This window comes from Carassius carassius, chromosome 47, assembly GCF_963082965.1.
Source record: "Carassius carassius chromosome 47, fCarCar2.1, whole genome shotgun sequence".
Classification (NCBI taxonomy): domain Eukaryota; kingdom Metazoa; phylum Chordata; class Actinopteri; order Cypriniformes; family Cyprinidae; genus Carassius; species Carassius carassius.
In genome coordinates, this window is record NC_081801.1 from 1,686,112 (window position 1) to 1,701,263 (window position 15,152).

Genomic DNA, 15,152 nt, shown 5'->3' on the forward strand with positions numbered 1-15,152 from the left:
ATTCAACATGAGATTTGGAAGTAGAAAGTCTGAAATAGGATATATATATATATATATATATATTTTTTTTTTTAAACGTACTCCACTAATCTTTATTTACACCTTCGTACAATATTGTTTTGCAGTGTTAATTTGACTAATTTCTATTTAAGGAACATCAGAAAAAACTACTTCTGAAACTAAGTTGATACTTGATAAATCAGTTAAGGCCGGCTGAGCTATGAAAGAGCATCATCTTGAGCAAAAATCCACACTTAGCCTATCGTGTCCTGTTAACATATAAGAGCTCAGTAATTTAACACCACAGGAACAGAAGGTTTGAGCTATAATGAGACACTGGGTCATTTTTTGTAATGGTGTCAAAAGGCATGTGTCATATAGAGCAGATGTCATTGCTTTAGACCACACATGAACACGCCAATTTTACAAGAGCTCGGCTGAAATTAATCACATGTAGTTTCCTGCAGCCTTTGTGCTTGATTGCTCAAATCATGTTACTAAGTTTTTACATGCTGGACCAGAACACAGGTGAGAAAATCCCACAGATGCACACTGAAGGAGAGATCTAGAGAGCTGGAGATCACTGAGAGACATCTGTGTCTCACATTTTGTTCCTGTGCTGGTTATTGGAGTTTGGTTATAAAGGAACTCAGTGTGCATCGCTCCTCTGCATCAGTTTAATATCACGTAAATGATCTTATGTCTAAACTTCCTGTTTGTGCATGCTGGTCTATTTTTATATTCAAAATACTATTGCAGAGTTTGAAAGAAAAAAAAGAAAGAAAGAAAGAATTTGGCCTTTTCACTTTGGTCCTTGCTGATTTAGAACAGTTCCTGGTTGAAATCCAACAGTAACACTGGATAACAGATGCTTGTCTCTGGTTAATGGGCACATTAACCTCTCTCTTGCTCTCTCTCTCTCTCTGTCTCAGAGAGACGCACTCCCTGGACGCACAGTAATTGTAATTTCCATGTCCTTGAGTTGGAGCCAAACCAAGCGATCCAGGGCTGACATGACCTTGTGAAGATGCTGAAAGAAGATGCTTACGTATACAGATGTACTCTTTCTCTCTTTCTGTTCAAGACATGTGATGCAATGACTCTCACATAGTGTTCCTAAGACCGGCCTCTTTCTCTTGGGTCATTTCCCGCTACTCCCTAGATATCTATTTATTTATTTGAAATTTTTAAATATATAAAATTATTGATTTTAACCAGGTTTATTTATTTATAGTTTTTTTTTTTATATTTTATTATAAATATTTCATTGATTTAAACCAGGTTTCTTTGTTCATTCATTTATTCATATGTTTGATTATTCATTAATTAATTTGTGGTATTTAATTGTTATTTAATATTTGTATTATACATCATTTTATATTGATTTGAATCAGGTTTATTTGTATTTTTATTTATTTTGTTTTAAAATAATGTATTATAATTAATTAATTTATATTATTCAGTTGTTGACTGATTTTCACAGCAGCTTTTAAAAACAAAACATTTATTTATTTACATTTATTATAAATATTTTTATTGATTTATAGTTGTTTTGTTGGTTGGTTGTTTTGTTTTCAAATAGTTTATTATTATAATTTATTTATGAAGTATGTACTTATTCAAAATAATTTTATTTTATTTATAAATTATGTTTTATTGATTTTAAACACAGATTTTAAAAATGTAAAACATGACAGCCTTGTATCCATCTTAACACAGACGAAACATTATCAACATTAACACACCATTTAAATATTTAAACATTTCAAATGGACGTACACCTCCACTTTACATTCGCTTTCTACTTTCCTTTACTCATCTGTTACTTCAAGCTACAATCTTAACTTTTCAGAAAGATCATAAATGAATTTCAAATGGCTTCAGAGGCCATATATTGATCTTTCATAATGTACATTATATTCTCCACTGGCGTATGTTTTTTTTCTTTTTTTTTTCAGTCATCTGTCTAACCCCATCCATTTTCTTCCAGTGGACTGTATGGGATGTTTATGATGTCCATAATGCTGTAGTGTGTGATGGTTTATTATTTAGCATCTGTGAATCTACAGTATATAAGTGCATCATTAAAACCAATCAAACAACTCATGATGGTCATCGGATGCATTTATATACATGACAGCAGCGCTTATACATAAACTTAAGTATTACGCTTTAGAAAATTGAAAAGAAGCATTAAAAGCCATAGGCATGAATAAAACATGGAAGTATTAATGTATGAAATCAGTGATTGTCACAGTGTCTGGGTTGTGTCCCTGGGTTTCCACTAGATGTCCCCCTTTCTCACGGTGTCTGTCACCTTATCACTTCCTGTTCCCTTATTTGGTCACCTTCCTCCTTGTTGAGTAATTGATTGTTCCCCACCTGTCTCCTGTTCCCTCATTATCCTTCTGTGTATTTATACCCGGTCTGTCTGAGTCTGTGTTACGGAGTCCTTGTTTAATGTTAATATTAATTCATGTCCGTCGCCTTGCCTTGCCTTGCCTTGCCTTGCCTTGCCTTGCCTTGCCTTGCCTTGCCTTGCCTTGCCTTGTCTTCGTGTTTTGTTTATGTTTGGATTTGTTGGATATCGACCCCTGCCTGGACTGTTTATTCTTTGGATTGCCCCTTTAATAAATGACTTACCTGCAATTGGTTCTATCTCCGTGCCTCATTGGATCCCGAACGTGACAGAAGGACTCCGTCACAGTAGGAACCAGCGGTATGTCATTTTTCCGTTCCCCAGCCAAGATGGCGGAGCGGCGAACCAAGTACCTGCGGTTGACCGCCCTCCGCCAAGAGGGCAATGAAGTGGGTGCCCTGGCTCAGGTGTTCTGGTCCCTGGCCGATGGCATGGGCTACAACGATGTGGCCCTCAAGGACTATTTCAATGGCGGGCTGGATGATCCAGTGTCTCATGAGGAGATGGCGCAGTTAGAGACACTGGAATTCTGGGAATTCGTGCGCTACCTGCAGCATCGGCTTCGGTGGGATGCCCCAGCCACTTCTGTCTCTTCCGGCGGGGTGGTCGTCAGCCCAGCACCACTGCCCAGGATGGCAACCAGCCAAGCGCCACAACCCAAGATGGCCACCAGTCCAGCACCACTGCCCAGGATGGCTAACAGCCAAGCGCCACAGCACAAGAGGGCCGCTAACCCAGCGCCAATGCCCAAATTGGCCACCGTTCCAGCGCCACAGCCCAAGATGGCCGCCAGCCCAGCGCCAATGCCCAAATTGGCCACCGGTTCAGCGCCACAGCCCAAATTGGCCACCGGTCCAGCACCACAGTGCAAGATGGCCGCCAGTCCAGCGCCACAACCCAAGATGGCCGCCAGCCCAGCACCACAGTACAAGATGGCCGCCTGTCCAGAGTCATGGCCCAAGATGGCTGCTTGTCCAGCGCCGCTGCACAGGATGAGAGTCACAGCTGACCCTCCGGAGTTGAGTCAGGTTCCAGTTGACCCTCCAGAGCCGAGTCAGGTTCCTGTTGACCCTCCAGAGCCGAGTCAGGTTCCTGTTGACCCTCCAGAGCCGAGTCAGGTGCCAGTGGACTCTCCAGAGCCGAGTCAGGTGCCAGTGGACTCTCCAGAGCCGAGTCAGGTGCCAGTGGACTCTCCAGAGCCGAGTCAGGTGCCAGTGGACTCTCCAGAGCCGAGTCAGGTGCCAGTGGACTCTCCAGAGCCGAGTCAGGTGCCAGTGGACTCTCCAGAGCCGAGTCAGGTGCCAGTGGACTCTCCAGAGCCGAGTCAGGTGCCAGTGGACTCTCCAGAGCCGAGTCAGGTGCCAGTGGACTCTCCAGAGCCGAGTCAGGTGCCAGTGGACTCTCCAGAGCCGAGTCAGGTGCCAGTGGACTCTCCAGAGCCGAGTCAGGTGCCAGTGGACTCTCCAGAGCCGAGTCAGGTGCCAGTGGACTCTCCAGAGCCGAGTCAGGTGCCAGTGGACTCTCCAGAGCCGAGTCAGGTGCCAGTGGACTCTCCAGAGCCGAGTCAGGTGCCAGTGGACTCTCCAGAGCCGAGTCAGGTGCCAGTGGACTCTCCAGAGCCGAGTCAGGTGCCAGTGGACTCTCCAGAGCCGAGTCAGGTGCCAGTGGACTCTCCAGAGCCGAGTCAGGTGCCAGTGGACTCTCCAGAGCCGAGTCAGGTGCCAGTGGACTCTCCAGAGCCGAGTCAGGTCCCAGTGGACTCTCCAGAGTCGAGTCAGGTCCCAGTGGACTCTCCAGAGTCGAGTCAGGTCCCAGTGGACTCTCCAGAGTCGAGTCAGGTCCCAGTGGACTCTCCAGAGTCGAGTCAGGTCCCAGTGGACTCTCCAGAGTCGAGTCAGGTCCCAGTGGACTCTCCAGAGTCGAGTCAGGGCTAGTCACCGATGACCCTCCGGAGTCAGGGCTAGTCACCGATGACCCTCCGGAGTCAGGGCTAGTCACCGATGACCCTCCGGAGTCAGGGCTAGTCACCGATGACCCTCCGGAGTCAGGGCTAGTCACCGATGACCCTCCGGAGTCAGGGCTAGTCACCGATGACCCTCCGGAGTCAGGGCTAGTCACCGATGACCCTCCGGAGTCAGGGCTAGTCACCGCTGATCCTCCGGAGTCAGGGCTAGTCACCATGGACTTTCCAGAGACTAGGCTGGACACCGTTGACCTTTCAGAGTCAAGTCAAGTCACTGGTGATTTTCAAGGACTGAGTCAAGTCACTGGTGATTTTCAAGGACTGAGTCAAGTCTCTGGTGATTTTCAAGGATTGAGTCAAGTCACCGGTGATCTTCATGAACAAGGGCAAGTCACCAATGATCTTCAGGTACAAGTGCAAGTCACCGATGGTCTTCATGAACAAAGGCCAGTCACCAATGATCTTCGAGAGCAGAGTCAGGCCAGCACCGATCTTCTGGAGTCCAGTAAGAACACCAGGGGTTTACCAGAGTTTAGTCATCCCATTGGTCCGGCCGCACGGAGGTCTGCTCCACCTTGGGGGGCTCTGGTCCTGACCACATGGCTGTGGTGGTTTTCTGCCCCGCCCTGGGGGCCTTCCGCCCTGACCACACGGTTGTGGTGATCTTCCGCTCCGCCCTGGAGGACTCTGGCTTCACCACAAGGACGTGGTGGTCTTTTGCTCCGCCCTGGGGGGTTCTCGCCCTGACTACACTGTTGTGGTTGTCTTCTGCCCCACCCTGGAGGACTCTGGCCTCGACCACAAGGACGTGGTGGTCTTCTGCTCTGCCCTGGGGGGCTTCATGTTGTTTTTTGTTCTTGTGTTCACTCCTGTCCCTGTTCCTCTCTGTCAGTCTGGCCCTCCGTCCCTCCCCCTGAACCTCCTCCGGTCCTCCTCCCTCCTGGTCTCCCTGTTTGGTGTTCACACTTCCGGTGTCTGTTCCCCATGTTTTTCTTTTCTGGCCCTCCGTCCCTCCCCCTGAGCCTCCACCTGTCCGCCTCCCTCCTGGTCTCTGTTTTGTGTCTGTCGTGGAGCGTCTGGGAGCCGCTCCGTAGAGGGGGGGTACTGTCACAGTGTCTGGGTTGTGTCCCTGGGTTTCCACTAGATGTCCCCCTTTCTCACGGTGTCTGTCACCTTATCACTTCCTGTTCCCTTATTTGGTCACCTTCCTCCTTGTTGAGTAATTGATTGTTCCCCACCTGTCTCCTGTTCCCTCATTATCCTTCTGTGTATTTATACCCGGTCTGTCTGAGTCTGTGTTACGGAGTCCTTGTTTAATGTTAATGTTAATTCATGTCCGTCGCCTTGCCTTGCCTTGCCTTGTCTTCGTGTTTTGTTTATGTTTGGATTTGTTGGATATCGACCCCTGCCTGGACTGTTTATTCTTTGGATTGCCCCTTTAATAAATGACTTACCTGCAATTGGTTCTATCTCCGTGCCTCATTGGATCCCGAACGTGACAGTGATGGTATGTTACCTATACATTCCATTACATTTCCTGTCATCTTCGCTTCACATGTGTTACCTGTCTTGTGTTTTTTAGATGTCAAGCATGAGTACAGCTGCTGTCTGGCGTCAGACACACAGACACAGAGTCTGAATCTGCCTGAGGTCAAGGCTCTGAATGTAATGGAGATCCTGTGAGTGTTATATTACACTGACCCTTAAAAGCGCTGTCCGTTTAGTGCTTTTGCATATAGACTCACATCAATGCACTTTTATATGCTTTAAGAGGCTGTCAACATCTAATGTTAAACTACTGCATCAAGCTAAGGACTTGTGAACATGAAAACTGCAAAAACATGTCCAGGTCAAATGTCACTCTATATTCGTTGTATTTTCATATTATTTACTTTTTTTTTTTTTTTTGGACAAGTAAACATGCATCACTGAATTATTTTTCCCCTTAGCATTATTGCAAAATATTTATAAAATAAATAAATAAAATTAATTTTTATTTAAATAAGCATTAATTAAATGTAACACACAATCTCCCACTGTGTACAAATCATAAAAAAACATATTCTGCGTAATGAATATGAAAGACCCGTTTTTTTATTTAAATTATTTATTTATTTATTTTGCATTTATTAATATTATTTACATGACATTAAAAAAAAATCTTAAATCTATATTTGAGTCCATTCATATTTTATTCATATTATTTTACTAGTATTTTTTACTAGATTCCAGTAAAAACATTAAAATAAAATCTGTGTATACAGTATATCTAATATAATTTCTTTCTTTTGATTGTGGTGAAATGCTTTTGACAACTTTCTTGGCTGTGCAATCCCAGTCAACCACAAAAACATTGTTGTTGTTTTTTTCTGTATTTGTCTTCTTGTGAAATCTTAGCACTTTTGATGCACATTTGTCTTGTTTTATTAGGAGGTGATTGTGTGTGACACTGATAATCAGCATATACGTGAGTGACACACTCGTGTGTATAAAAGACTGTGCTCTTGAGTAAGGGACCTAGTGGCTGATTTGTTATCATTATGAAGTGAAACAATAGAGGGTGTTGAATATTTTTTCGCAGGAAATCTGCTGTCAGATCCAAACTAATAATTAACCCCACAGGGATCTTCTCTTCCAGCCCTGCCCAACAGAAAGAAAAAACACTTGGGATCAAACTTTAAAAAGACTCGTGACTCAAGGTCTGAGTGTATTTGGTGGAGTTGACAAGATTACAAAGGCCATTGTGAGGAAATTTCCTGTGTGGCGTTTCTTCAGACCAGCGTCCCCATGACGACAATGTCACGACTGATGATGTCACAATGGGTCGAAGCCCACAGAGTGCTACATTGTTTCTTCGGTTTCCTCAGAGGATGCGAGCGATGAACACAGGAAATCGTTTTTTATTTAGAGAAATCTGATTGGTAGGAAAGTCTTGCTGCTCTTCACAATGGCTCTACTGCTAAAGAACATCAGATCTATCTATCTATCTATCTCTTGAAATATCACACTTCTGTTGCATGTTTTTTGTGGGTTTGAGGTTGATGTGATGTTTGGAGGTTTTGGACCTTTGAGCTGACTTCATAGTGAGTCTTTGGTTTCCTCTCCCTTGTTAACTCTTTTGTACCTGCAGTTTCAGAAGCGTCATGTTTTCAGAGAGCGTGTTTGACTTACACTCACCTTTCTCAGGGTGTTTTACTGACATTATAGAGATGAGTAATGAGGGAGTTATTTGACCATGTCAAAATATATAGTTTTTTTCATTGTCTTTGGTGCATTTATTGAAACATCCTTAATATTTGCAAAGAAGTCTTTGCATTTCTCAAAACAATTTGTACAAACAAATTGTCACAATTTGAAAAGTCCTTGTGTCATTTCTCACAAACATGGAAGTCAAAATGCTTAGTCATGTTGTCAATATAACAGTGCACTCTGTTAGTTTTACCTGATGTAAACTATGGCAATAGTTTGGATGCAGTTACTGTGTTGAAATGCAGAAGGTTGTGCTTCTTATGCATGCCATGTATCCATTTCTAAAGTTCAGATTTTTACACAGTACTGTATGTGGGATATTGATTGAAAGAGACTGGATAGGATTCACAGTTATACTTTACTAGTGGTCTGACAAGAAATAAAAAACATAACAACCTAATTGTGATGTAGAAAAGAAATATGGCACAAATGGGAAAATACTAAATTAGAAAGGCAAACACAGGAAACACTCCTTATGCAGATCTTTGCTTTCGCTTGCAGCACTGTATGAGGAATTGCAGTGCAGTCTGTCTACACCTCCTGATGTGATATTCTGTCAGCCCAAAGATTCTCATTTACATCACAAGAAATATCTTCCCTTGCGATTCCAATGTGGAATTAGAGTCAAGTGAACCATCTCACAACTTCATGCAAGTGGATGAGGATGCTTCAGCAGAGTTGCAAGAGTCTATGACGTTACTACACTTGTACTGTGTCTGCTAAGATGCTTTGGGAACACAGTACAATCACACATTCAAAAAAAAAAAAAAAAACAGAAAGGATTGTGGACTGCCAGGCCCAGGTGGCTGACTCAGAAATATCTGCAATGGATGTAAGTGAGGGCAAATGAAGTAGAAGTACGAAGGCGGGCGGAGTAGGGACAATACCATGATCTGGTGAGCTCACCATGGACCTCCAGAAAGAATGGAGAGGAACGCTGACGAGGGGCTTGGCGGCGCCCCGGCAGGAACCACTCATCCAGATGGTTATGGGAGGGCTTCTCTGGCGAAGACTACTCTTAACCCAGCTTTTCGACCACTTTCAAGAGGATACAGAGGAGTTCGGCATCCATCCCGTCTTTGATGATGCTAGACACGGATGATAGCAAGGGGGTGGGGTCAGTTACCAAGCCCAACTGTTCCTCTGCGTCCAAGGCTGTTAATGACATGCTGTCATCAATCAGCTCATCCTCACTTCCCCCAAATGAGACTGGGTGAAAAGGACAGGAGAACTCTCTCTCTGGGGCGAGGGCGAGGCACGCAGGATCTGGGCTGATGTGAGCTCGCTTTCAGCTGGTCGCTTGAGTCTTCTGCCCTGCTGTTTTTCCTCACAGGTCCCTGGGAGGAAGAAAATGGGAGTGTGCGAGGGGCAGAGCCACTCTCTGAAAAAAAGTGATCCGCTAGCGAAAGAGAGGCAAGACCGAAGTTCTTGTCGGGATGGATGGATACCGAATTCTTGGATTAATTAATCAATGCAGCATACTGTTACATACAACGCATTTTTTATAGTTCTTGTATGCACGCAGAGTATGCACATAATACAGAAATATAGACTTTGACTACATGAGCTTATGAAACAGTGTTTGCAGTTGGCAAATATATTCAAGTGAGACTTAAAACGTGTCATGCAAAAGAGGAGGTCTGTCAGCTGGGAGAGAAACAGTGCAGTTTTCCACTGTGGTACAAACATTGGGCCGCTCTGTGTGGTCTGATGAATGGGTGCAGACCACAGCGACTAGAACTACAGAATAAACCTCACCTGAACTCTACAATAGCTTTCACTTTTGAATTTTTAATGTGCATTGGCTTTATTTTAAAGAGCTTTTTTTGTCAAAAAACATCACTAAATCAACATCCAGAAGCCTTTTGTCGCTAGTGTCCACGCTCGTGTTTCTTTGGTTCCAGAAATAAAAACTAACCAGATTTCAAAAGTCTGTGAAATGCTTTCCGACATGCAGGGGCGATTCTAGGATTTTCATTTTAGGGGGGCTTAGCCCCCAATGAGGGTATGATGTAAAAAAAAAAAAAAACAATTAGTTTATGCTCTAATGCTCATTATTAACTAGTTTCATTCATTCATCCAGTAACATGCATATGGCACAGTTTTATAATCACTGAGGTGCCGAATGTGAGGTATTTAGGGGGGTTATGGGGCATGCTCCAACGAGAAAATTTTGATTTCTCTGATCTACATATGTGCATTTTAAGATGTTTTGAAGGCCAAAAAAATTGGATGACAATAGCTTTAAAACCATGTGCGGGCAGCTGTTTTTTTTCCTCATGTGGCAGATTAGTCAGATCCTCCCTGTAGTGACGTCATGTTATTGGTAGCCTATCTCCCCGCAGGGAGGTGTGTTTAAATGGCTGTTTGGTGCGGGCCGGAGGTGCGTCATCTGTTCTGTGCCTGCGCTCTTCCTGTTTACCGGCATTCAACAGAGGTCTGTGGTTAAAACACAGCCGTTTGGGCATTTTAACACCGCTTGTGTTATTTCTGTGGGGCTTTGCGTGCACTGGAGAGTCTATTGTAAACAACCGTTACGTGCGGTCTGGCTCGTTACACTGCCTAGTCCCAGCATTCCCGTGTGTTTACCGGTTGAGTGGGGATATCCAATATATGCTGTTTGGCATCTACTTCATTTCTATCCCGTGGATACTGACGTCAGCTCTGCTTTCTGGTGTGGCGAACGGCTGCGTTATTTGGTATGTGTGTTTATATTTCCGATTGCTGTTCATAAACTAGAACTAGTTTACTAATCGTCTTCTTATCTATTAAGGGCTAAGACTGGGCGTGCTGCATTTCCCTACTACATATAGAAGCACGCTGCTGTTTTGTTCCTGCTGGATTTGCTTTCGTTTCTTTTCTGTATATTTTTGCTGTGTGTTTTCATCATTTTGTTCTGGGTGATTTAGCGCGGCCCGATTTTGGAGTTGTTGGTTAAAACCTGCTCCTACTGTGACTGTATTTTGAAGATCTTTTCCTCGTACGTTGGGAAATAACGAGTTCGAGGGCCGCGCTCATTCAGATATTTATTTCTTCATTTGCCCTTTGTGGTGTTTCTCATTTTGGACTGGTTCAGAATGCTGAGATTTTCTCTTGGACATTGTTGTCTTTAAATTTATTTTTCCTTTTCCTTTTGTGTTATTATCTAGCTGTTTAAGCTAGAATTTATTTCTTTTCTTTATGTTGGAAGGGTTTCTTTTGCTCCCCTGCATTTAAGTTTTTATTGATTAATTTTTATTAATTTGATTTATTTTGGTTTGTATTACAATTACAGGAGCTGTGTGTCCGACGGCAGTGAGGCTTTCCTTCACCGTGTGCTGTGTTATGCTGTGTGAGCACCACTGATAAAATCACGGGTATTGGAGAGAGTGTGTGTGTGTGTGTGTGCACTTAGTGTGATTTTCCTCTTTTGCTCCCTCTCTTAGCCCATTTGATGCCAATAGGCCACAGCTCCGAAGTAATTGTGAATCCTTATTGTGGATTGTGATTTCCAGTTTAGTAATTGGCTGGGTGACTATTCCTGCATTTTAAACTTTTGTACTAATAAACAAACTCTATTTTGCTACCCACGTCTCTTGCTCACATTATTCAGTGGAACGCACCTGGGTTCCTTATAACATTTTAAGTGAACTGTGATTCCCTGGTATAGTCCCAGGGTGGCGTAGTCTATTGTATATCTCTTGAGGGTTGAATATCGCCAGCAAAAAGACCACTTGGCCACACTCACCTCATCAGCATCACACTCTTTTTCTCTTGGTTTTTATCTTGCTCTGTCTTTTCCCTCGTAAAGCTGAGCTTTGACTGATATAGGCTTTTTATTTTTGTCTGTCAGTGAAGAAAGTAAACATAGGGTCAACTGATAGGTTGATTTATGAATCATTTCCTCAGACAAAGCTACCAGGAAAGCTAGGTAACTAAGTCCATCAACAATGAAATATAAATTATTTTATTTTTTAAGCTTTTTAGCCTTTGTAATCAACAATACGGTTGGTTATTCACCAAGTCACCCCGTGAAAATCTATTTAATTTCAAATCATTTAACTAACCAGCTAAACGTGTATTAATGTAACTGTCTATTGGCAATATGATTAATCTGTTCTATATTTATTTCTATTTATTAAAAATAACAACATGAATTATCAATTTGCAACTTCTATTAATCAAGTACTTAAAATAAAATCACAAATCCCTTTTACTCTTACTCTAATATATGTATGTACACTCCTCCTGATTCATTATTACTTAATACAAAACTATATTTATTAATACAAAACAAAAAAACTCCAAAATAATAATGATGTTCTCTCTCTGGGCCATCTAGTGCTTTCAGATAATGATGTGTGTCTTTAATCATTTCTGTGCATGGCAGCATAATGTAATGCCAAAATACATAATAATATGTTTTAAAGTTTAAAAAGTAAATAAATAAAATAAATCATGATCGTTTTCTAAAGTATGTTTTCATGGGTGTTAATCGCTTCATTTTGTAGGAATAAAAAACAACTATCACACAAGGGCTGAAGGTGAACGCAACGAAACGTATTGGTATTGGATGAGAAACCGAACTGTCCCGTGTGCTCCCAATGCTCCAGTAAAATTACATTATGTAAACTGCAATGCATTTATGACAAAAAACTGCACAGATGCAGATGTAATATCATAGCATTAGCAATCTATCAATAAATGCACGCACACACGACACACACCTTGTACTCTCTGATGTTCGCTCTGCTCGGCGCTCTGCAGATTGAAAAATGCGCTAATTCCAAGCAGACTCAGATAAGGGGAGGAGCCGAAACTTGACGCAGCTTGTCGCCGTTTCAAATGAGTTTTTTTAAAGGGAACTGAAGCGATCAAAAATGTATTAATCAAATATTTTTTTAGGGGGGCTGGGCAGAAGCCCCCCTAAAAAGGGCCTAGTGACGCCCCTGCCGACATGCACAACAGAACAACACACCACCCTGCATCACATCCGCTGAATGAAATTTAACACTTGTTTCTTACTCATTTTTAGTGCTAATTCCAAAACAAATCAGTTGTTCAAAAACTGACTCAAACACATGATTCCTGTCTGAATCTGAGCAGATTGTTAAATTATCAGTCGTTAATGACTTTTTTTTATGTCTAATCCTGTTTTCCAGGAATGCCAAATCCTTTTTTTCACTCCTTTGCAGATTGTAAGTTAAATAAATGATACATTTTGAATTCTTCTTTGGTCATTAAACCAAAACGTTTGACATTTGACTGCTTTTGTTAAATCAATGTGCAAAAAAAAAAACAAAAAAAAAAAAAACAGGTAAATGGTGAAATGTTTGAATTCAGGCAATTCTGGCTAGGTTCTCTCAAAGTTATGAACAAAATTTATAATATATATAAAAATTATATAATTTAATAAAACATTCACTCAAAGTTATCTGGTCTCTCATGTTCTTTCAAGGTTAGCACAGAATATATATATTTATATATACACTCAAAAAAATGTACTTTCACCTTTGCCAATTTTACTTAATCCATTCATGTTGTGATTATTTAAAAAAATAAATTTAACAATGTGAACTTAATTTAATCTAGTTTATTAAACAAAAAAGTGTGTATTGTCAGCTTTACTTAAAAATTATTTGTTCAGCCAACATAACACTGTTGCGTAAAAGTAACAGATTAATAAAACCAATACAGGACTTGGATCTCATTGGCTGAGGATTTAGCAGTGTATTATGGGTAATTGTAATTGTAATAAAGGTGTTCCTGAAATGGCATTATTCAAATTTTATGTCATCATTAATTACATTTTTAATGTACATTTAACTCATTTGTTGCTTGTTTACTCTACCAAGGTTTGTTAAATTTACTTGAACCTATTTTGTAAAATGAACTAAATTATTAAAGACATTGTCCAAAACATTGCAAATTAGTTGGGCTGACACTATTAAATTAAGATGTGCCCAACCATAGTAAATAAATTGATTCTACCTTAATAAATTAAGTTGACCCAACATAAGTACATTAAATTGGAATAACAGAATTGCATAATGCTGAAATAAAGCAAATTAATCATGTGGAAATCCTTTCCATGATTTTTTATGTTCGTTCAAAGAGTTATTTTTTTGAGTGTGTGTATATATATATATATATATATATATATATCATATTTTTCGGACTATAAATCACACCTGAGTATAAGTCGCATCAGTCCAAAAATACGTCATGATGAGGAAAAAAACATATATAAGTCGCAATGGACTATAAGTCGCATTTAGAACCAAGAGAAAACATTACCGTCTACAGCCGCGAGAGGGCGCTCTATGTCTTCAGTGTAGACTACAGGAGCACTGAGCAGCATATCTGGCAGCATAGAGCGCCCTCTCGCGGCTGTAGACGGTAATGTTTTCTCTTGGTTCATTTCTCTCGGTTCATGTCAAATTAACTTTGATAAATAAGTCGCACTTAACTATAAGTTGCAGGACCAGCCAAACTATGAAAAAAAGTGTAACTTACAGTCCGGAAAATACGGTATATATATATATATATATATATATATATATATATATATATATATATATATATATATATATATACTGTTTAACTAACTTTTTTTTATGTTACTATTGTTTCAGAACGTTCAGAGAACATTCGAAAGTAACATTCCCATAATGTCTTGGAAATAATATAATGGAATGTTTTCTTAAAATGGAACATTCGCACTAAAAAAAAAAAAAACTTTTGAATGCTTTTGAAATTTTGGACTCTCACAGAAGATGGACGTTTTCATGACGCTAGTTCAGATCCTCTTAGGTTTTTTTTTCTTTGCAAATCACCAGAACTTATTTCTCATTTTCACCATCGCAAACAATGCTATTCATTACTAGCCTACTTTACATGTAACGTTTGTTAAGAACGCAGCGAGCTCCCAGATGGCCCAGTCACTAGGAGTTTGAGGTAAACCCCAGCCTGTCTTTGAGTTTTTCTGGGATGAATCAAAATAGAAAGGCAGGAAGAGGAGGAGAACATCTCTTTGAGGCTGAGCCACCCTGAGCGGACGCTGCAGAGAGCAGCACATGAAAGCAGTGTGGTTTCACGAGACCCAAACTCTCTGAACACAGATGTGCTGGCGACCACTGCTTTGTTCCTGGATATAAAAAGAGCTGGAAAGAGGGGTTACGACAGATTTAATCTAAAGGATATAAAAGTAAAGTAAAATTAAGTACCAGTTATATATATATATATATATATATATATATATATATATATATATATATATATATATATATATATATATATATATATATATATATATATATATACATTTTCAACAAACCTGAGGTGTTTTGATTGAAACGTGTGCTTATGTAACGTTTCCTCAAAATAAATGACATTTTTGTGCCTAATACACGACATTCAGACATGTTTTATGTAAATAGGACATCCGAATGCTTTTTGGAGCCGCTGTTGATCTTGAGCGACATCTTGTGGACATTTATTACAAATGTTGGGAATTTCACTTTTTTTTCCTTTTATTAAAAA

The 15,152-nt window shown here is 40.8% G+C and overlaps 1 long non-coding RNA gene across 1 annotated transcript; it reads left to right on the plus strand.

Moving 5' to 3' along the window:
- Positions 1-9,906: 9,906 nt before the first annotated feature.
- Positions 9,907-11,196, plus strand: LOC132130745 (uncharacterized). The gene is made up of 2 exons (XR_009428767.1): positions 9,907-10,330; positions 10,906-11,196. It is a non-coding gene; the product is annotated as an uncharacterized LOC132130745 (long non-coding RNA).
- Positions 11,197-15,152: the final 3,956 nt, after the last annotated feature.